Source organism: Mustela nivalis (genome assembly GCF_964662115.1).
Source record: "Mustela nivalis genome assembly, chromosome: 14".
NCBI classification, from domain to species: Eukaryota; Metazoa; Chordata; class Mammalia; order Carnivora; family Mustelidae; genus Mustela; species Mustela nivalis.
In genome coordinates this window covers 63,293,785-63,316,536 of record NC_139033.1, presented here as the reverse complement: position 1 = coordinate 63,316,536, position 22,752 = coordinate 63,293,785, and the positions used below count along the sequence as shown (strand labels likewise).

Sequence of the window (22,752 nt, the reverse complement as noted above, 5' to 3'; positions counted from 1 at the left end):
TTTTTGGTTTCATTCTGGAGATTGAAATTCACCCAGTATTTTTCTTGTACTGCTAATGGGAAGTGTCCACTGTAAAGGATACAGCAGGAACTCAGGTCTAGGAGTTTTGGGGTATAAGCTCTTTGAGTTGTATAGCTATAGATGTTTGGCTTTACTGTATCATTTACAAGGCAAGCAGGAATTTTTGTCCTGCTCTGAACAACAACAACAATAAAAAAGCACTTTCGATGGTGCCTGGGTGGCTCAGTTGGTTAAGCGTCCGGCTCTTGTTTTCACCTCAGGTCATGATCTCAGGGTCATGAGATCAAGCTGCGTGTGGGCTCTCTGCTGGGCATGGAGACAGCTTAAGATTCTCTTATTCCCTCTGCCACCACCGCCTCCTCCACCCGCCCCCGCGCCTTCTGCTTTCTTTTTGTCTCGCAAAAAAAAAAAAGAGGCATTTTCATAGGACCAGACTGCTGATTAAATGTATTAATAACATAATTTTATGCTTTCATTCAACAATGATTTAGCACATCCCCACCTCAGGGCCTTTGCACACACAGTTCCTGCTGGCCTGTTATTCTCTCAGATATCTATCTACGAGGCTCACTCTGTCACGTCATTCAAGCCTATGCTCAAAGGTCACCTTCAGAGACAGACTTTCCCTGAGACCCTATCTAAAAGAGCACTGCAGCCCCCTGCTCTCACTCCATATGACATTTTTTTCACTTACCCTGCTTTATTCATGTCATTTACCACTTGCCATCTGACAGTCAAAAAACACATACCTATACATGCTTTGATACGTACTTATTCAACACATACGAATTTATTTATTGTCTATCCCCTGGCTAGAGTAAATATGCCGTAATATGTATTACTACTATATATATTTTTTCTATATTCTCAGCACCCAGACTGGTATCCAGCATATGGTATACATTCAATTAATATTTGTTGAATGAATGAACAAATATTTACTGATTTTCTACTTGGTGCAAAAGCACCAGAGGGACTATGATATAAATCACCCCAATCCCTCCTTTCAAGGAGCTCTTCTTCTGGAGGGGGGACAGGCACAAGAATCCAGGGCTATGGTACAAAGCAAACGAATGGATGAAACCATGTATTTTGAGCGCCTAAAGGAAGAAGGGGTGCAGAGAGGCAGTGTGGACTTTGAGATGACCCTTACCACAGAGGGAAAGACTGGGGAATTGAGTCGGAAGGCTCAGAGTGAGCCCTGCTTGGAGCCCTCGGTGGGGCAAGCCTGTTTTGGACCTAAGAGGAGACCTGTATGGCTGGGTTTGTGAGGATGTAGGAGAAGAGGTGAGAATGTAGGTTTTGGGGTCTGATCCTGGAAAGCCAGTAGAGCATTTAGAATGATCTTAAAGGAGTTATGTGAGGTAGTATTTTACAACCATCTTTAGCTAGTCCAGCTCCCACCCAGGGAAACCGGGATGTCTATTAGCACACCATTGAACTCATTAATGTGGTGACTACACTTTATCTTGTTGCCCTAAATATAGGTACCGACACCTTTTCTCTTAGCAGTTCTACACCATTTAAAGTATGGCACCACTGTAAGGTAATTAAGAACTTTCACTGACAATTTGCTCACTGATTCATTTACTTTTTTTTTTTTTTTGTCTTAATGATAAACTTACCTTATATGGGATCTTCATTTATGCTCCTGTATAAAAACGAACCCAGCATTTTCTACAAGGAAACCTCTGGATCTGATCCCATGTGACAAATAAATTCTGTGGGATCAATTTAAGAAGGACAGAACAGAGAAGTGGGACATAAATTATTATATTCTCCCCACCTGGGCAGGAAATACCAGGGACTTCTGGGAATCTTAGAGACTATTAAAGCTTTGTAAACAATTTCCTAACCCACACCATCCAGGTAAACCAATCCCACCACTTTATAGGTGAGAAAATGGAGCCCCGGCCCTATGGAATGGCTGGGTCAAGGGGTCAGACCTGAGTTAGGTCAGAACTCCTTCCAACCCCTCTCAGCAATGTGGTCAAAGTGGGTTACATCAGGGCTACTAGAAAGCACAGCAATGATGTGGACACTTTGCTAGTCTGGCAGTTTTACTCGGGACTTTTGGGAAGAGGGCTGTTGGTGGAAGAGGAGAGAGAAGAGTAAAATAATTGAAGACATAAGTCTGGAGCATTTTAATGTTCAAACAAGGATCTAATGTGAGTAGAATGCAAAATCGACTTTGGTTTTAAAGCTGGAACAGGAGATGTCTGGAGAATGTGTCCTCCAGTTGCATACCTGTCCCCATAAAGTACTGGTCACCTAAAAAGTTAGTTACACAGTAGCCTACCCCACTGTGGTTGGAACACGGACATTTACTTATTTCAAAATGGAGGTGTTTTTGTTGGATGGAAACAAAAGAAAATCCCAAAGATATGACCTGGACTCTAGGGAAAATATTACAGAACTAGCTCATTAAAGTGGGCATTGAGATCCTCAGTGCTTTTAATTCTCTTGGAAAACAATATTTTCTTAATTCTTTTTTTTTTTTCTTCCCCTTCTTTTCCTAGTTAGACTGCTAGCACTAAGGTCCTCAGTTCATGGCTCTTCATCCCGGATCTGAGCGTGGTCCTCTCTCGATTGAGGGATTAGTAGATTGATTGAGGGGATGCCTGAGTGGTTCAGGTGGTTGAGGGGCTGAGTCTCGGTTTCAGCTCAGGTCATGATCTCAGGGTCGGGAGACGGAGCTCCTAGTCGGGCTCTGCACTGAGCAGGTAGTTTGCTCGAGATTCTCTCTCTCCTTCTCCCTCTGCTCCTCTCCACACTCGCATTTGCTCTCTTTATCTTTAAATCTTTTTTATCTCTAAATCCTTAAAAAATAGATTAATTACTTTTACCCACATGGCGCTCCTCACACCCCATCCTCCACAAGCCCCCTTCTTCTTTGTTGTATGTGTTCTTGCCAGATGTGGACAGCTGTTTCATATACCTTTTTTTTTTTTTTTTTTACTTTGTACTATTTCTTCAGTCCCATCCGTTACATTACATTATATGTAACCCATTACTTCCAGTGCAACCTTGAACTCCCCACGTTCTGTTACCCATTCTCCCAGTCATGGCACAGAGATTGCCTGGTGGGGAGGCGATTTCACAGGGAATGGGATACTCAACCCAGTCCAATAGAGTTTATATAGAAATTCAATTCTTTGTGTTTCATCAATGTGAGGAACAAGCAAAACTTGTCCGTGTTATTATTAGACTGCTAAGTGGCCTCTGTCTGACCTAGATCTGGTGGAGTGAGGATGAGGAAGAGGATAAGATTGGCTCAGTTTGTCTTTCTCTGCTCACTTAACACCTTTGAGTGGTGGGCCATGCGTTTTAAACAAACTGGCCATTCCAAGATAAACGTTCAAGGTCATGTCTCTAGGCCGAGCCCATTCCAAAACACTGCTGGAAAAATAGGTTATGTCTTGAGTACTGTTATATTCAGGGTCAAGAAACAGGCATTGGACTAATCCACGATACTAATGATGTCAACCAAGAGGAATGTATTCTGCCAACCGGCCAAACAAAGATGCGTATCCCAGCTCAAGCTTCTCAGCACACTTCTCTCCCATGCTCTCTTTGGGGAGCAGAGGCTCTCAGTAAGCGGGGTTACCAACAACTTAGCTTATAAAATGCGGTATGGGAAAAAACCAGGTTCAGCAAATAAGTCTTCTGTTCCACTGGAAATTTATTGAGCTAAAAACCGTGAGGAAACCGGAGGGGATGATGTTTTATAGATGACGAAAGGTATTTTAAGTGGCCAACAATATAATTTTAATGCATTTAATTTTTCAAACTATGCCACAGTCTCCTATGTGGTAGAAAGTGGTTTTGGCATTTGGAATGCGGTGTCCGTGTCTCCCATATGTTGGTTATAATTGAACCTAAAATGGGTAAGGCAATAGAGGGTGCGGGTGGAAGAGAGAACTTGGTTTAATGTGTTTGTTTTTATTCCAAACACCGCAGCGAGGCACTTTTTAAGCAATGAGACACAGGTAGGTAGGAGGGAGGGAGAAATGGGAAAAGAAAAAAAAAAAAGAACAGGAAGAAAGACAGGAAGTCCATGTGAACTTCTGAAATCTAACCTTTCTCAACACAGTAGAAATACCGAGGGGTGCCTGGGTGGCTCAGTGGGCTAAAGCCTCTGCTTTCGGCTCAGATCATGATCCCAGGGTCCTGGGATCGAGCCCCGCATTAGGCTTTCCGCTCAACAGGGAGCTTGCTTCCCTCTCTCTCTCTCTGTACCTGCCTCTCTGCCTACTTGTGATCTCTGTCTGTTGGGTAAATAAATAAAATCTTAAAAAAAAAAAAAAGGAAAGAAATACCGAATGCTACTTTGTTGACTGGCTCTTCCTCTGCCTGAGCATCAAGACTATGTTCATGAGGAACTTGAATGAGTAAGAAGGCCAAGGTCAAGAAAAAAAAAATAGATTCTGCCACTTAAAGTCGTGTAATCTTGACCAAGTCATTTTATTTTTCTAAATCTTACTTTCTCTCAGTTGTACAATAAGTCGGGCAGCTGTCTTGCAAGGGGTTGTGTAGAGGAGGTGGGAATGCCCTTGGAAATCATCAAGTGTTATACAAATTTAAGAGATTCCCATGGGGCCAAAAGAAGATATATAGGTTCCTCCCACTACCTGAAAGTAGAGCGTTCCTAGGAAACCGCCATGGAGCCGAAATGACCTAAACTAGACCATTTCGTAGAAGCAAAAATCCTATTTGGGTTTCCTTCTATTAGGGAACTCAGTTACTAATGTAGGTCCTTTCTCTGTTAGTAAAAGTGAGGTGGCTAAAAGCCAACTTCCAGATACTGGAGGAAATCTGTACCTCCAGAGAAGTTTAATGCATGGAGGGGACCAGAGCCCACAGGCCACCCCACACCTCTAAGTCCATCTTTAGAAAACCACAGGTCAAGGACTCAAGGAAACAGGTTATCAGAATAGACAACGCCTTGATCTTCCTCTTTGTCTCAGACACTCAGATCCTGTGACAGAGATAAACACGAATGCGGAAGGACCTGAAGGCAAGAAAGTGTTTCAAGACTGACCCGGTAGCCCATTTTATTTACAGTCCGGTAGAGGACTTGCTGGGCTGCAAATCCAATTAGTGTCCCCTTTCAGCTGTTTCCCAATTCAGGTTGTTAGGATTTAGAACTGAAGGAGTTGTCGTCTATTGACATTTGGGAAGTCACACGTGGAAGAACTGGGGTTTTGCTCAGATGCCTTCCTTCCTGGTGTTTCTTTAGGAAGATGAGGGCGCCTGGGTGGCTCAGTCATTAAGCATCTGCCCCTCACCCCCTGCTGGGGTCATGAGCATGGGGCTCCCTGCTCAGCGGGAAGCCTGCTTCTCCCCCTCCAACTTCCCCTGCTTCTGTTCCCTCTCTCGCTGTGTCTCTGTCAAAAAAATAAATAAAACATTCTTTAAAAAAAAAAAAAAAAGGAAGATGAGCATTTTAGAGTCCTCCTTGGAAAGTCAGTGCCTATTTCTTCTTGCCTATAGATGGAAACTCCATTTGTCCTCTGTCCTCCTTAAATTCTCACAAAATTACGTCTAATTGGCCTAATTAGCATAATTGATACTGTCCTGGTATCTAATTTGCAGTAGTAGGGAAAAAAACCTTAGTCTAGCTATGTTGTGTATCTATGCCTTCGTTGTTGTGGTATTGTGACTTACAAGAAATAAGTGGTCTTTGCACCAACCCTGCCCCAGTTTCAGGCACCCAGCTAGAAATCCTGGACTTTCCTCTGAGGAGAACAACCAAGGTGTTGTCTTCTGTTATGTTAATGAGATGGCCTCGGGACTCTATCTAAGGATGGGGGCTGGTTGCCAGGAGAACCAACCACCTATTTAGAGAGTTGGAACTTTCAGCTCCTTACCCTCCCCCAATATAAAGGGCGGAAGTTGAATCTATCATCAGGGGTCAATGATTTAATTATTCGGACCCACATTTTGAAGCCCCCAGAAAACCCCCAAAGGACGTGGTTTGGAGAGCTTCCAAGTAGGGAAAGCATGCAGGTGTTGGGGACAATGGCACATCCCAAAGGCATAGGAACTCTGCCCCCCTCTTCCCACATACCTTGCCCTGTGTATCTCTTCTGTCTGACTATTCGTAAGTTGTATCCTTTTACAATAAACTGGCGATCTGTCACGTAAAATGTTCCTCTGAGCTCTGGGAGCTGCTCTAGCAAACTGACTGGACCTGAGGAGGGGGTCATGGGAACCTCCAATTTAGAGCTGAGGGGCAGAAGCACAGGTGACAACCCAGGCTTGCGATTGGTGTCTGAAGGAAGAGGCGGTCTCATAGGACCAATTTCTTAACCTGTGGGATCTGACACTACCTCTAGGAAGGTAGCTTGAGAATTGTACTGAATTGTAGGACACCCCGCTGGTGTTGCTTGTTGTTGTGGGAAACTCTCCCAAACCCACACACTGGAAGCCTTATACTTGTTTACAGATGGTTTCGTGTGTCCTAAGGAGATGCTAAGCTCATCTGGGGCAGAAGCTCTACCAGATAACTACCTGTGTTCCTGCTCCCATTTTTCCTGGTTGGGTGTTTTCCTAACAACTTTTTCAAAGTAGTGCTTGTTTCTTTACTTCTGATTATAAAAAAGATTATATACTCACTTCTGATGATTTGGAAATAGACAATCAAAACGAAGAAAATGAAAAGAGAAACGAGAAAAACAAAAAATGAAAATAGAAAAACAAAAAAAAGAAAATGGAAAGGGAGACACAGATATGTGGTTGATCCTGCAGGTTGTCTAAGAGCAGCCGTATCTCCCCATTTCCGTGGCTCTTAGAAAAGGCTTGTGTTCAGGCTTCCCAAACTCTTGCCCCTGAGGGAGGCTGGCTGGAGCCAACTCTCCGGGTGTTGTGTTGCTGGGGCAGTATCCCGGGTATGGCACCCAATTCCGGGTAGCAGGACCAGAGGAGATGGCTGTAGGTGGGTGGGGCTCGTAAAATAGAAGCTTGGGAGGAAATGCCCCTTCCTCATGGCCAAGGCGCTGTCTGGATCATAGGGAAGGCACCACCAAACTCTGAACATGGTGGCGTGGAGAATGGAAGCACACAGCCACTCTCGATGAACCACCCAAGTTCACCGGCTACAGAGTGCATGTCTAGACTTCCTGTCCTATGAGGTAAGAGTGGCCTTCTTGTTGAAGTCACTTTTAGCTGTGTTGCTGTCACTTGTAGTCCAAATCATCTCACCCATCCTGCTTCCATTTCTCTGTGGAATATGGTGTACACTGTCCTTCTCATAAAGTGGTCCTCAAAAGCAACTCCACAAGGTTGTGATGATCTGTTTGCTTATGTCCCTTTGTACACTGAGCTCTCAGCTCTCTGAGGGGAGCCTGGAGTTTCTAGGGACTCTTGTTTGATGAGGTGTTTTTGTTCTGTTTTTCCCTCACGCTCACACCCTGGCACAATATCTGGCACAATGTAGGCACCAAGATTTGAGGGGATGAGGAAACTGATGGTGGGGTTATTGTGGCTCAAAGCCACCCAGTGGCCGGTGGCAATTACTTCTTGAACTCTTTTTGAAGTCAGGGACAGGGGATGCCCTGACTCCTGAATTCAGCACTTTCTACTGAATTTTTTCCTGAATACTTGTTGAATGAATGGCTAAAAACTGAGGAGGGTCGGGTGGCGGGGATTTCACGGTCACACAAAATCCAAGCCGTCCATGAGCGGATTCTGTCATTTAGACTGTGGGGAGGAAGGAGAGAAGGAAGGGTGATGTGCAGGGAGAGGAAGAAAGGTGAAAGCCAGGGAAGGCTCTGACCTTGACCCCTGCCCCACTCCTGACAGAGTGCACTAATATGAAGTATGCACAAGGGGGCAGGCAGGAGCTGCTGGGAGCACCAACCTGTTGGCTATTGCGATGTTGGGCAATGTCTTTTATTTATTTATTTATCTATTTATTTTTAAAAGACTTTTTAATTATTATTTACTTATTGACAGAGATCACGAGTAGGCAGAGAGGCAGGCAGAGAGAGAGGAGGAAGCAGGCTTCTGCCGAGCAGGGAGCCCGATGTGGGGCTCGATCCCACGACCCTGGAATCATGACCTGAGTTGAAGGCAAAGGCTTTAACCCACTGAGCCACCCCCAGACGCCCTGGGTAACGTCTTTTAAAATAATCACCGTTACTGCAGAGTTGGTGTGTAAGCACACTTTCTCACTGAAAACGCTAAATCCTTCTTTGACAGTGTCATCATGTACTTCCCAAAGCACATGTTTATCCAGGTTAAAAAGGAACCAAATATGCATCCGCGGGTTCTTGTGTACTTTCTGTGGCCTCTTTGTGGAGGAATAAAATCGGTTCCAGAAAGGAATCAAGAAGTTCAGGATTTCAGGCAATCTATTCCCAAGGCTGGACTTACGCTTCTGTACTGAACAGGAGCTAATGAACGGCAGTTAAAAAAAAAAAAAAAAAAAAAAAAAAGGCATGGATTCTAGTTCAGGTTTTCTCTCTTCTAGATGTGTAGCTTTGAGTAAGTCACTTAGCATCTCTGGAATACATATATATATATATATGTATTTAATTTGCAAAATAAAGGGATTGAGCATTTCTCAATCCAATGAAAGTATGAATAGCAAGTCATCTAAAATCTCTACTAGACTCCACAGAAGCAAGAAGAAGAAAGTGAGTGGCCAGGCAGATGAACCATCAGGACGAGTGAAAGGAGTGGAGGCAGAGGTAAGAGAGTTTAAGCCAAGAACATGGGCCTCATTTTGGAAAAACACTGGACTAAGATCTCTAATGGTCTAATTCTTTGTATTTTCACTTGGGTGTCTTCCAGAGACCCAGCCTGACCCACCTCAAAGGCGTTGCCTTTCCCCCATAAACCCTCTCTCTTCCCAGCATCCTTGCCTGCTGACAGGTCATTCAAAAGGACACTTCCTCCAAACCCAGCCCTGGGTGCCCGGCGGGCCATGGCTCTCAGCGCCAGTCTGGTGGGGAGGGCAAGAAATAAGGAGGTAAGAAATACACAGACCACTCTAAGTGCTGGTGAGTTCTACAGTCAGGAAGAGGGGGAGGGGCGCAGAGCAGGGCTGGGAAGATGCTGGGAGGGGGGTGGGGAGGGCTGGAAAGGGTGTGCCTGAGAAGCAGGGGAGTTGAAAGAAGGGCTGTGTGACACAGCGTAGTGAGCAAGTGAGAAAGCAAGACGGGCGTGGAGGAGGCACACAGGACCCTCCAGGCCTACCAGGGTTGGTTTTGTTCTAAGGGAGACGACAGGCCACCTTTCCCTCAGCTCTATCCCATCGGTCACCAAATCTGGCTCATCTCTGCTTTGAACATCTTTTCTGTTGCTGACATTCTTCCATATTTCAAGTCCGACCTGGGCCTTTCCCGAGTGCCTGGACAGTCTCTTCATGGGCCTCCCCACCCCCACGTTTGTCTCGCCGTGTCTGCAGACCGCTGCCTACCAAATCTTCCTCAACCCTCCTCGATGCTGCTACGCCCCTGCTTCAAATCTTCAGTGGCTTCTTGTGGCCTATTGGGATGATGATTACGTTCTTCTCCTTTAAGATCTTCAACGTCACCACCCCATTTTCGCCACATTGTCTTAGTGCCTGATGACGCTGCAACCCCCACCCCGCCCCCCAACTCTAAGAAGCCTCCCCTCAGTTCCAGGCATCCTTACGCATGTGCATCCTGGGGGTGATGTACAGGCGCTTTCAAACCCCCCCCCCCCCCATTTCTCCCTCCTGACAGGATCTAGCACATCCTGCTTAGTTTCCACTTCTTCACATAGTGTGCCCCCCCGCCCCCCGCCCCCCCCCCCAGCCCAGCACGTCTCCATTCCTGCCGCCATCATTGCTTTGGGGAGAACCAGCAGAGTGACCCAGACCAGCCAGTCAGACTGCATTTGGGATCCCTGCCTCCTAGGACAGAGCTGCTGTCTCTCCCCGGGGGAGGCGGGCATGAATGTGAAGCCTGGAACTGCGGAGCTCCTTCTGCCGTCGGAACGTCAAGCTGGTACCATGGAAAGCAGGGTGCAGAGACAAGAAAAAAATGAGATCTTTCCTTGATGGCTTGGGACTCTGGACTTTACAGGTACATGAGTCCATGTAACCACTTTCTCGCTTACGCTAGTTTGATAGGACTTTCCGTCCCCGGGGGTGGAGAGCATCCTAACACAGAAGTCTGTTACAGACCAGGCACTGTTCCAGCAAAGCCCTGCTCTCAGGAGGCTAGCGGCTGCCTATACCAAAACAACAGCAACAAACCCCAAAAGAAACAAACAAAAACCAAGAAGTAAATAAACAAGGTAATTTGATATACTAGCAAGTTCTCTAAAGAAAAGGAAAGGAAAGGATACAGAAAGGCCAGCAGAGGAAGGCTGTTTCCGATCGAGTAGTCAGGAAAGTCTTCTCTGAGGAAGGAACATGTAATACTCAATGAGAAACAGGAGTTAGCCACGGGTAGCCAAAGAGGAAGAAGATTGTGAAGGGAATAGCCAGTGGGAAAGCTTGCGAGAGGGCTGTGGCTCAGCTGGGGTAGAAGCATCCAGATGCTTCTTCCTCTTCCCTTAATTACCTCTCCCTCTTTCTGTGAATCTTTTGAAGATTTCAAGGCCTGTCTTAATGCCCCACCCCCTTCTCGAACTTTCCCTGACTGAACTAAGGACCCCTTCCCCTTTGAGTTCTAATTCTAGAGCACTTGGAAACTAGAACTTGGAGGATAGCTCCATCGTACTGTGTTCTGTGACCCTCTGATTTTTTATGATTTTATTGACTTTCCTTAATTTGACTCTAGCCTTTGAGACATCTTATGTTTTTGGTGTGTCACAAAGCTTAATGCTCATCAACTTTAACGGTTAGGAGATACACCATGCTTCTAGATTCACAGCCTCCCTCCGAGGGAACATTTGTAAGAGGAGACTGAACCAGATGGAGTAATTTTGGGGGCAATCAAAACCATCCAACTTTGGCTGTTTTGTCTGGTTTAGCCCATATAATACCATCTTTAATTACACCCTAGGCCAACTTGACCATTTGCTATCTATCCGTACCCAAATGCATTGGTCATGATTCCAGAAGAATTCACTTGGTGGAACCTGGGCCTTCCAAGGAAATGCCCCTTTGCAGGGAACTGAACCTTTGATTACCTGACCATCTCCTACATTAGTTGTGGACAGCAGATTATTTTTTTTTTAAAAGACACGATGCAGCTTAACATCTAGTTGAATTTAGGTTCGAATGCTGGGTTTGAATTTTATGTATGTGACTGCTTTTTAGTGGTGTGATTTGAAAAGAGTGGTGTGTTTTAGTACATGTGAGATCTAGGCCCCAAATTCTCGGCCACTTTTGAGGAAGCCACGACTGAACTCAGGAACCCATAAAGGAGGCAGGCCCTTGGTCTTCTCTCTGGGCCCCAGAACTTGCTGGCAGAATTCTTTTCCTGTGCCCAACTGAAAGAAGACGAAGCAATACCGCCCCCTCCCCCCCAGGGATCTGCTTGCTGCCGGGATGACGCCCTTGGTTCTCCCACCAACCTCGTCGCCTGTGCTCTGCCAGGAGTGGTGAGAATTATAACCCTCCTGGGCTACGGGCCCTCCTTTCCCTCTAGAATGGTAAATGGCTGTAGATGTCACTTCTGCTTTATTAGTCTATGTTCTCTGTAAAAGGGCACACGTTTCAGGACTATTCGTTTATTTTTCATCTCGGCTAACACATTTTTGTACCTCCCTGGGCCTCAGTCTTCTTACCTGTAAAAAAAGACTCAGGCCAAATGATCTCTAAGGTCATTTCTAGCAAACACCCCGTGGTTAACCAATGATGTTTCATTGGTAAGATGTTATGTGTCTGTAGTAGACACACACACACACACACACACGTTTATTCGTAGATTTGATTCTGAACCTAATTCCCCATGTAGCATCTGCATGTAAGTGTCTTCTAAAGAATGGAAATAAGGGGCGCCTGGGTGGCTCAGTGGGTTAAGCCTCTGCCTTGGGCTCAGGTCATGATCTCAGGGTCCTGGGATCGAGCCCCGCATCGGGCTCTCTGCTCAGCATGGAGTCTGCTTTCCCTTCTCTCTCTGCCCACCTCTCTGCCTACTTGTGATCTATTTCTGTCAAATAAATAAATAAAAATCTTTTTAAAAAATTAAAAAAGAGTGGAAACAAATCTTCATAGGAGCAAATACACACTTTGTCAATGACTTCATTACAGCTTAACCAAATTTCTTTGAACAGGACAAAGGCACTATAGAGGACAATTTCAAAGTTCTAAAGAGAGCAGCTTGCATTTGGGGGAAAAAATAGCAAAAAAGTATCTGAGTGATTTCTTAAGTGGTGAAATCCTCCCTTTTGCCCTTTTTCTTGAGTTTTAAAAATAGCCTAAATGGAATCTTACTCAACTTTCTACAAGAAACATACCTTTAGGCTGAGAGACAGCATTAGAAATTTCATCCTAAAGAATTATTTGGGGGGGGGGGGTTTCTGGGGTGGAGTTAGCCTCCAGATAGAGGCTTCTAATTAAATTGTCCTCTCAAGCAGAACTGCAGAGTATACGCTATAATCACCACAATTCAGTTTAAATCTGGGACGGAATGATAATTTTGTTAGTTCAGAGGTTTTTAAACTATGGCTCATAACTGCCGGATAGTTTCTGATGACTTTTCAAGGTTCTGCAAGGCGCATGTATTTGCTGGGGGACCAGGGGATTTTCTGTAAATGAACAAATAAGAAAGCTTTTACAGTCTCAGGAAGTTTAAGTAGGTCTCCGATGATCCAGAAGTGCTGGAGTTGTCTTCCTGGCTTCGCAGAAGACAACACATCCACGACAAATGATTCGGGAGGAAGCTTTGAGTGCTTTTCCTATGAATAGGATCCCACTGGCCTTCATTCACCTGCAGCCCTTATCCCAGTTCACCGGCCAGGCAGCCTCAGGAAGTAAAAGCCGATGATGGCTGGAGTGAGGTTGGTCCAACCCGTGACCTTGGCCTCAGCCCTTCAGGGCTTACCACCTGAGCCAGCCAGTCCTAGGCAAACCTGATCATCCCATCCTGCGTTTTTCAATGATACTGCTTGAGTGCACTGTGCTAGGGGAGGGGGACATCGAAGCAGAAAAGGGGCACGGGATCAGGACGCTTACATTCTTGGGAGAGCAGAGGTTGATGGATCAACCCATGAGTAAAAGGAAATGAAAGCTGGCATAAGAGCTATGCTGGTACAGAACTGCAAGTACAGAACACGGGAACGAAACCTAACCAAGCAGTAGGCAAGAAGTAGCTTCCCTGTGAAAGAGACATTTGGCACCTGGGTGGCTCAGTGGGTTTAAGCCTCTGCCTTTGGCTCAGGTCATGATCTCAGGGTCCTGGGATCAAGCCCCGCATCGGGCTCTCTGCTCAGCAGGGACCCTGCTTCCCCCGCCCCTCTCTGCCTGCCTCTCTCCCTACTTGTGATCTCTCTCTGTCCAATAAATAAATCTTAAAAAAAAAAAATACTAAAGAGACATTTGAACTGGAAGCTCAAGAATGAGGAGGAAAGTGGACCGGGCCAAGTGTGCCATCAGCATTCCTGCTGGAGGGACCAGCATGCGTGTAAGTCCCTGAGGTGGGACGGAGTTCGTCTGTCTCCAAAAAACAGAAATGGAGCTCAGTCTGGCTAGAGCCGTGGTTTCTAAAGTATGGTCCACGGGACTCTGGGGGTCCCTGTGGCCCTTTCAGGAGTTCTGCAAGGTCAAAACTGTAATCAAAAGAACGCTGAGAGGTTACCGGCTTCTTTCCCTGTGTTGACATTTACACGGACGGTGTAAAAGCAACAATGGGTGACAGAGCCAGAGCCTGACCGAGAAGAAAGGCAATGCCACCAACAGTCCAAGCGGCCACTGCCTCTCACTGCTGCACGCTCAGCTCTACACAATGTCGGCTCACTGAAGAATGCCCTTGATGAAGCAGTCCAAATCATTAGTTTTATGAAATCTCGACCCTTGAGTACACGTCTCTTTAGTATTCTGTGAGGCTAGCTGCAGAGTGTGCGGAAAGCACTTCTGCCACACACTGAAGAATGAAGGTTGTCCCAAGGAAAAGCTGTGTGACTTAGCAGTGAGATGCACCGGCCACTTTTCCATGGAACGCCACTTTTACGTGAGAGAATGATCGACGTTGCGGTTATTAATCCTTGGGTCACTAGCAGACATTTTCTAGAAAATGAATGAAAGATGCCTATCGCTTCAAGGTAAGCAACCCATGCTATTTGTTGCCGATGATAAAAATTCAAGCTTTCAAACGAAAATTTTAGAATTTTGGAGAATTTGTATCTGCTACTTTGATCTGAGTATTTTCCCAATACTTAACAAAGACTCCTAAGATTGATGGTGGTAATATTTGAGGTCGTCGTTGGACAATATAATTCTTCCACAGAAATTTATGAACATCTCCTTGGTGAAAAACTGCATTTTATTTATAAAGGTAGATGCAAAAATTCTAATTAGAATATAATCAAACACCATATCAATAAACCAATTAGAGTTTATTCAGGAATGTAAAAGTATTTTCACATCAGGAAATTGGTTAACATATCATTAGTTAAATTAAGGGAGAGCATTGATATGATCTTATCAATAGATGCTTAAAAGGCATTTAATATAGGAGACATTCCTAATTAAACTCTAAGAAAAGATGACTACAAGGAAAACACTTAAATAGAGTAAAAATATTTCAAAAAAAACCTCTCCACTAATTGTCTTCATGGCTACAATAAAACCCTTTCTTCTAAAATCAAGATCTAGACAGGAAAGCCTTTTGTGACCACTGCAGTTTGACTTTGTCTTGGGGGAGCTAGTGAGTGTAATAAAAAAAGAAAACAAGTACCAACAGCAACAGCAACAACAAAAAACACTTGAAAAAAGAAATAAATACTGTGCAGTTTTGCTGATGATGTAAAATTCAAGAGATCCTAGTACTTTTCAAAAACATTGTAATTAATATGAGAAGTTAAGAATCTGAGGCTACAAGATGAATATACATAAATTACTAGCTTTTATTTATTCTGATAATAAGGATATAGAAATGGAAAAGGAAAATATTCTATTTACAAAGTAGGGGGCAAAAATATCAAGGAATACGGTTAATAATAACGGCACATTTATATGACTATAACTAATCTTATTACAGGTCCCCAAACAAAGTCTGCACAAATGGAAAGATAAGACCACATCCTTGGATGGGAATGTGGAATATCACAACACTATTAACTCTCTCCCAAAATACACAAATATGATACCATTACAATTAGAATTGTAGTCTTTTTAGTAAGGGTGGGTGGAGACTGGATAAAATGATTTTAAACTTCATCAGGGAAAATAAATGCTCAAGAACAACTAGGAAAAGAATAAAAAAGAACAGCAAAAGGGGAACTGTCCTACCATACATCAGAGTATATATACTATAAAACCATTACAAAATAAATATGATAGTAGTATGGGAATGAGAAGTGGGTCAATGGCAAAGGAAAGAATCCAGAAGTAATCTTGTGTAGGAGAACTTAATATACATTGTATATCAAATATGGTAGTTCAATTTAGTGGGGAAATAATAAATTATTTAAAAAATGATTCCAGTATAACCATCTATCCATCTGAAGTAAAATAAAATAAAATGCCTATTTTATACCATATACAAAAATACATTCCCCAGAGAGTCAGGTCTTAATGGTCAACAACAAAACCAGACAAAATATTGCAGCAATATCCAGGAGACTTTATGTACAATCCGTGGACAGGGAAACCTTAGGAAGATTGGAAAACGCAGAGACTCTAAAAGAAAAGATATCTCTGACCGCATTAAAAATGTGTACGGGTAAAGATATAAACAAAATCAAAATATGAACGACAGATTTGGGGGAAAAAAGACACCGGTAGGGCCAAGTATGTAAGTATTTATATAATATAGGAATTAAGTATATAAGAATATAGGAATTAATTTATATAAATAGATTTTTTAAATTGGCAACTCAGTAGAAAAATGATCAAAGAGCTCAAACAGCAATTTGTAGAAGCATGTATCCAGAATGCCAACAAGTGTCCAAAAAGATGCTTGAATTTACCATAAGGAAATACAAATTAAGTAATAACAAGACATTGCCTCATGATCAGCAAGCCAGTCAAAATCAACACAAGTGAAACATACACCATCGGTGGATATGTGAATTTTACAGCATTTAAGGAAAGAAACTGAACATTGTCTATTAAAATTGAAAATATACATATATACTCAGAAGACTACACAGGCAAACTGCGGTATATGCATACAGTGGAATACTACTCAGAAGTAAAAAAGGAACTGTTTGACATGCAACAACATGCTTGGTTCATTTATTTATTTATTTATTTATTTATTTGCTTATAGATTTTTATTTATTTATTTGAGAGAGGGTGAGAGAGAGAACACAAACAGGGGGAGTTGGAGAGGGACCAGCAGGCTTCCCGCTGAGCAGGGGAGCAGGGAACCCGATGTAGCACTTGATCCCAGGACCCTGGGATCATGACCTGAGCTGAAGGCAAATGCTTAATGACTGGGCCACCCGTGCGCTCCACCAACATGGTTTAATTTCAAAACCAGTATGCTGACAGAATAATCCAGATATGAAATAGAGTCCAGACCTGTATGTTCCCATTTATGCCAACTTGAGAACAGGGGAAACTAAGCTATGCTATTAGGACATCTGTATCAGGACGTCTATTCATAGCAGGGTTCAGAGAGGCAAAGCCTGGAAACCAGATAAGTGCTCATAAATACAGAATAGGCGATTGTAGTCCATACCAAGGACTATCGTACCGTCAATGAAAAAGGAAGGCACAGAGGTATACCAAACATTATGGAGGGATTTCGTCAATGGATTGTTTATACACGAAGTGCAAAAAAGCATTAATGATGTGATCCCATGTTTGTGAAATGATGACCCCACCCCCATATCCAAATGTCCATACATGTATATGCACGTGTATGTTGAGTCTGCAATTCATTATAGGGATATGGAGGCAAACACGGAAACATACATGTTAGGTATGTTAATAGGATTACAAAGGAAGCAGAGTGGAAGGAGAAGATGGGGAAAGGGGCAGCAAGCTAAAAGAGATAAGAGTGAGCAAAAAACAACAGTCTACGTGGAATGATTACATTTGTGCACTTAAAATTTATGGAGGATCTCTCCAAAAAAATGCTGCCCGTCTTATTGATATTTTCTTTTCTTTTTAAAAAAAATCTTATTTATTTATTTGACAGACAGAGATCACACGTAGGCAGAGAGACAGGCAGAGAGAGAGGAGGAAGCAGGCTCCCTGCTGAGCAGAGAGCCCGATGCGGGACTGGATCCCAGGACCCTGGGATCATGACCTGAGCCGAAGGCAGAGGCTTTAAACCACTGAGCCACCCAGGTGCCCCTTGTTGATATTTTCAATTTGATCCTTGGGTTAAACTAGATCTTCCAACTATGTATTTGGACTGCATATTTGTCCTTCTTTACTTGTCCAGAATGGAACTTTAAAAGCCCTTTCTATTTTACAGACAAGAAATTAAAGCCGTAAAGCTTAACTGACTTGCCCCAATGAACTCAGCGAGGAAGTAGCAAACCACGGATTTGAAGCAGGTGGTCTAACTCCATGAGCCACACACACCTACTTGCTAAATGCCTTCTCATAGATTAGCAGAGGTAAGTCAGAAACTTGCCTTGGGTTCAAAACTTAAGGAAGTGCTGAGAAACTCGGAAAGCCAGAGAATGCAGCAAAACAAAACACACACACACACATACAACCCACACCTGAACAAAAATATCAAAAATTTCAATAAAGATAGGATCTAACCCTGCATGTGCATGGCTAGATCTCACTTGCCTCACCTGAACTCCAAACCCCTTGGATCTGCTCTTCTTGAAAATCTGATATTTTGTTCTTCATAGAGTATTTTACATTAATTTTGATTTCAAAAAAATATTGTATGAAAACATTATTGATCTTGCTTACTGAGTTTTGGGGCACCCCTTTAAAAGTAGTGCCCCTGCTCTCAGCCTCCCCCTAACCTCAGCCGTCTCCATCATTAGGCAACTGTGTGAAACGAAGCCAAGCACCATGTAAACGTGAGACTCTGTTTTCTCATCTGTAAAGTGGGGACGATGGTTTCCCTGCCCCACTTCGCAGGGTTGTGGTGAGAAACGAAGAAGACAGGGATAAGCCAGTGCTGGTGAAATGTACCCACTCTTGCTTCTGGAGTGGTTCACGAAGGGATAAGCAAGGTGAATCCCCCAGGCTCGGACAGGCTGTTGTGGGTGTGGCCGGCCTACGCCCATTGCTGGAAAGTCCTCTGTAATTCTAATCTTTGGGTGGCTAGTTGGCAGGCGCAGTAGCCTTCATCCCCCATGTCTGAACAGGTGGCATTAGCATGTTCCTGTTAAGCGACAGCTGTGCTCCTCTACCTTGCATGTGCACACGGATCGCGTGGGGATCTGGTTTTAAAAACCATATTTGCCCTTGGTCAACCTGGGGGAGGGGGGATCACCAGAGTCTGCATGTGGAGCAAGCTCGCAAGGGAGGCCCATATGACTGGTCCACAGACCGCACTTGGTTTGAGTAGCAAGGAGCAGTAGCAGAACATGGGGTGAATGGGTCTGCAAGGCTGAAGTGCTCTGAAATAACTTAGGGCAGCCCACCCCAGCAATGGTGCAAGCATTTTAATCCTTATAGGAGCCCTGGGAGGTGGGCTGATGCCCACTGGAGACCACCAGGAATACACCTCTAGTCACACAAGCTTGGATTTATTCAGCTTGCCACCCAGGCACAAGAGGATTGTGATGATTGGACACTTTGGTAATCCATTTCCTTCCTCCCTTACTCCCTCCCCCCTCCCTTCTTTCCTTTCTTTTTTTCCTTCAGGAGGATGAAAGATTAAAGTACATCGAGCTGCCGTCATAGAACAGCAGCAGTCACACAAATCAGTCGGGAGATGGGCACATTAATTACATCTATGGCTGCCGAATGTCCTTCTCTCTGTTCTGGGTCATACATACTCAGACTGGCCTTGTGGCTGATTTGTTTCCACGGAGTTAAAGACTGACCTTTTCTGATTGTTGTTCTAATTCTGTGAGTGATGAACACCGCAGCCAGTGCTATCTAGACCTGGGTGACACTGGGCCCCTGATCCAGGCCCTGTGTCTCTGAGGGCCCCTCACCTGGAAGCAACTTGTCTGGAATTTTCTAAGCCCCTCCCCAGTGCCCATGCTGGCTGGTGCTGGGCCTGCAATGAGGCAGGGGCGCCCTGAGCCTGAACAGGAGCGCGTGTGGGCTCCGGGTCCTGTTTCTCCCCTTCAGAGCACTCTCTGGGTCTCTACCCTGACCATGGGGTCACACTGAGACCCCGAGGAGCCGGAGAACTCAGGTGCGTGTGGTCATCTGCGGCCCCGTGCCTGGGCACCTGTCCCAGGAGGGTGTCCTGACAAGCAACATATCCCCCCAACTAGTGACACAGGGTCTCTTTGGCAGAGCTGGGTGAGACGGGGGTGCTGGAAGGGTGCTGGCTGACCCACAGTGACTCAGATTGGTTTTTGTTTGGTTTTATTCTATATTTCATGTTTTATTTATTGTCTAATGCCTGTTTTTATTTAAACATTCTTTTCAGCTCTATTGAGGTATCATTGACAAAACTGTAAGACATTGAAAGTGTACGTTATGATTTGATAGATGTGTACATTGTCAACGCATCCCCCCCCCCCCGTCTAGTTAATTACATGTCCATCGCCTGACATACGCATCTCTTTTTGTTTGGTGAGAACATTTGAGTTCTGCTCCCTTAGCAAATGTCAATGACACAATACAGGGTGTATTCTATCTTCTGTCTCCAGACCTTACTCATCTTATAGCTGGAGGTTTTCCCCTTCCACTAACCTCCGTTCCTCTAATGCCCTCACCCTCCCGAGCCCCTGGCAACCACTTTCAACAATGTTTCTCAGGCTGACTTTTTTTTTTTTTTTTTTAAAGATTCCACTCAAACTGTTTATCTGTTCAGAACAGATATCTCTGTATAGATATCTCTATACAGAAGATCTTTGCCTGGGGCCCTTCCCACCCAAGGACTGGACCTATCACAGCCTAGCTGGCGGCTGCGGGCGGCCATTCTTCACTTTTTCAAGTATTGTCCCCCTCCCTGTAAAGAAGAGGAAGCAGAGGTTCGCAGAGGTCGATCAGCTCGCCCGCCCGTGATTCCGCGGCTGCTGGACGGTGGGGCAGGGACGCAGACTCCAGTGAGCTGTGTTCCGAGGCTGGGGCTCTAACCCCTGTGCTCCCTTGGCCATGTGGCCAACTCCAAGGGCACCTTGGATGACTGCAGGGCACCCCCCCCACCACCATCATCTGTGCTCCATACACTGCTGACATTCTGAACACGGCTCTTGCTTTTCAAATGACTTAAATGGTCTTTAATTTTTTTTTTTCCCTGCATGGTACTTGTAAATCCGCATGTGCCCCCATATTTTGCACTTTCTCTCCTGCCTCCTCCTGACGCTATGTCCTTTGGACTGATACTGATACCCAGTCCAGATTTGTCACAGGATGATGGAAACACTCCAGAGCATTAACTTTGGCTTTATGTGAACACTAGGGACTGTGAACAACTAAGAATGTTCTCTCAAATGGCACGGGTACTATCCAGATTGCTGGGGGTGGTGCTGAGGTTAGCTGTGAGGAGGAGGCGGCACAGGCATGTGGGCAGGGAAGCAAAATGTGTTAAGTCTTCTATTATGGGGTCAGCCCACCCAGTGTGGTCACCCTCCCCACCGCTGATTTCAAGAACGAGAACCTGAGGGAAGTTGGGCCGTGGCTAAGAGGCTAGTGCCCTCTCCACAAGACCACAGGGAGAGATGGTCTTGTTGCTCTGGGCGGATGAACCTGGTTCATGTCATCAGAGAAGATTCCAGAACACCACAGTGTTAGTGGTGAACTCACACTCCTCTGTGTGAGTTCAGCAGTCAGTCCACGTTGGAGACAGTGTCTATAAAGGAAAGTGCGTTGACTTTGGAGTCTACTGCTGTGGGCTGGAATCCCAGCCTTGCTAGTATAGGAGGAGTGTGACCCTGTGGAAGTTCCCCAAGCCCTCTGTGCCTCGGTTTCCTCATCTGAAGAGCGGAGATAATTTCTTCCTCAGATGACTATCGTGAGGACTGAAGGAGATGATGCCAGGAGAGCGTCTGGTACAGATTATGCCGTGGGTACTTGTACCCTTTCTGTCTGAGACTGGCTTCCTGGGGGTGACTGAGACCATGGGCTGGCTCTCCCCGGTGTCACTTCAAAACTTTAGACAGATCTCTCCCACCTATATGCAGTTTGTTCTTAAAAATCAGTTACAGGGTGTCTGGGTGGCTCAGTAGATTAAGCCTCTGCCTTCGGCTCAGGTCATGATCCCAGGGTCCTGGGATCGAAGTCCTGCATCGGGCTCTCTGCTCAGCAGGGAGCCTACGTCCTCCTCTCTCTTCGCCTACTTGTGATCCCTCTCTGTCAAATAAATAAAATCTTTTAAAAAAGATAAAATAAAATAAAAAATAAAAATAAAAATCAGTTACAAATGAAGCCTCCATTAATATGTCCGAAGCCTTGGCACCCATTTTCCATGTTCAGCCTCTACCATCTCTGCACGTAATGAAGTTCAAAAGCTTGGTGCCGTGGAAGCTTCTTTCTCTCATCCAGAAGGTTCCCTTTCAGATTTCACTCTATGCCGGACCTTCTTAATTTCCTTGACACTTGAACATCTCCCTTCTCCTCTTTAAACATTGTGTTTCTCACTCACCAGAGTGTTTGCGCGGTAACTTCAAGACTTCCTTAAAGCACACCTGTGAGAATATTCCAGGGCTGAGCATGCCCTCCCGTTTTCTTCCCCCTACCTTGGCGTTTCTGTTGGGAAGGCCCTGAACTGTGGGCCATTGAAGGAACAGTCGTTAGCCGCCCTCGCTGTGGGGTCAGACGCATCTAGGCTTGACTCGTGTCTCTAACATGCGGCAGTCAGCTATGTGACTCCGTCCCGTGTCAGGTGGGTGTGACAGGACCTGCCACGAGGCTGGAGCAGGTCAGGGGGCCCGGGCGGGGAAGTGCTTGGCCGGAGGACCAGGCCCGAGAGCCGAGGCAGCCATGGTGGCCGTGTTCACTGGCCAGTCCACTTTGGAACGAGCCTCATTTCTTCTTGCCTAACTCCCGCCAACCTCCTCTTGACCAACTTTCTGGTCTCCCACACTATCCATGTTGCATGCTGTTGCCAACTTCTATTCCTAAAATGTGACTTTTATCATGCTGTCCTTCTACTCAAAAAAAAAAAAAACCTTCAAAAATTTCCCCTTGATGAGGCTTGCGTTTAGAGCCCTTGTGTGCAATAGCCTCACCATTCCCTCCCTCTCTTTTCTCAGCCTCCTCTGCCTCCACGTCCCTGCACCTGTCTTCAAACATCTGAGGATTCTACAAATATCTGGCGACGCCAACAGGCCCGCCACCCAGCCCACAGACTTTTGGGGGAGAAATGAACGCCCCCAGGGAAGTGGAAATCTGAACTGTGCCTCCTGGGGAGAGCAGGGGTTTCTTTGGGGGGAGTTCGAGTCAGAGGAGAGGAGAGTCTCTGGCAAGAAAGGACACAAAAGAGAAGATGATGGCAGGACGCACGGTGCGGAGGCAAAGAGGTCTGGGGAGGCTGAAGTCTGGGGCCCAAGTGTGGTGGTGGGAGGGAGGGAGGGGCAGGTGGTGCTGGGCCCCCTCGG

General features: G+C 45.3%; 1 protein-coding gene and 1 long non-coding RNA gene across 2 annotated transcripts in view; one reads left to right on the top strand and one right to left on the bottom strand.

Moving 5' to 3' along the window:
• KCTD1 (potassium channel tetramerization domain containing 1) overlaps positions 1 to 22,752 on the bottom strand; it is a 180,787-nt gene that overhangs the window by 141,899 nt on the left and 16,136 nt on the right. The gene's annotated exons all lie outside the window — the stretch shown is intronic.
• Positions 11,378 to 21,388, top strand: LOC309847642. The gene is made up of 3 exons (XR_014302531.1): positions 11,378 to 11,595; positions 17,535 to 17,679; positions 19,997 to 21,388. It is a non-coding gene; the product is annotated as an uncharacterized lncRNA (long non-coding RNA).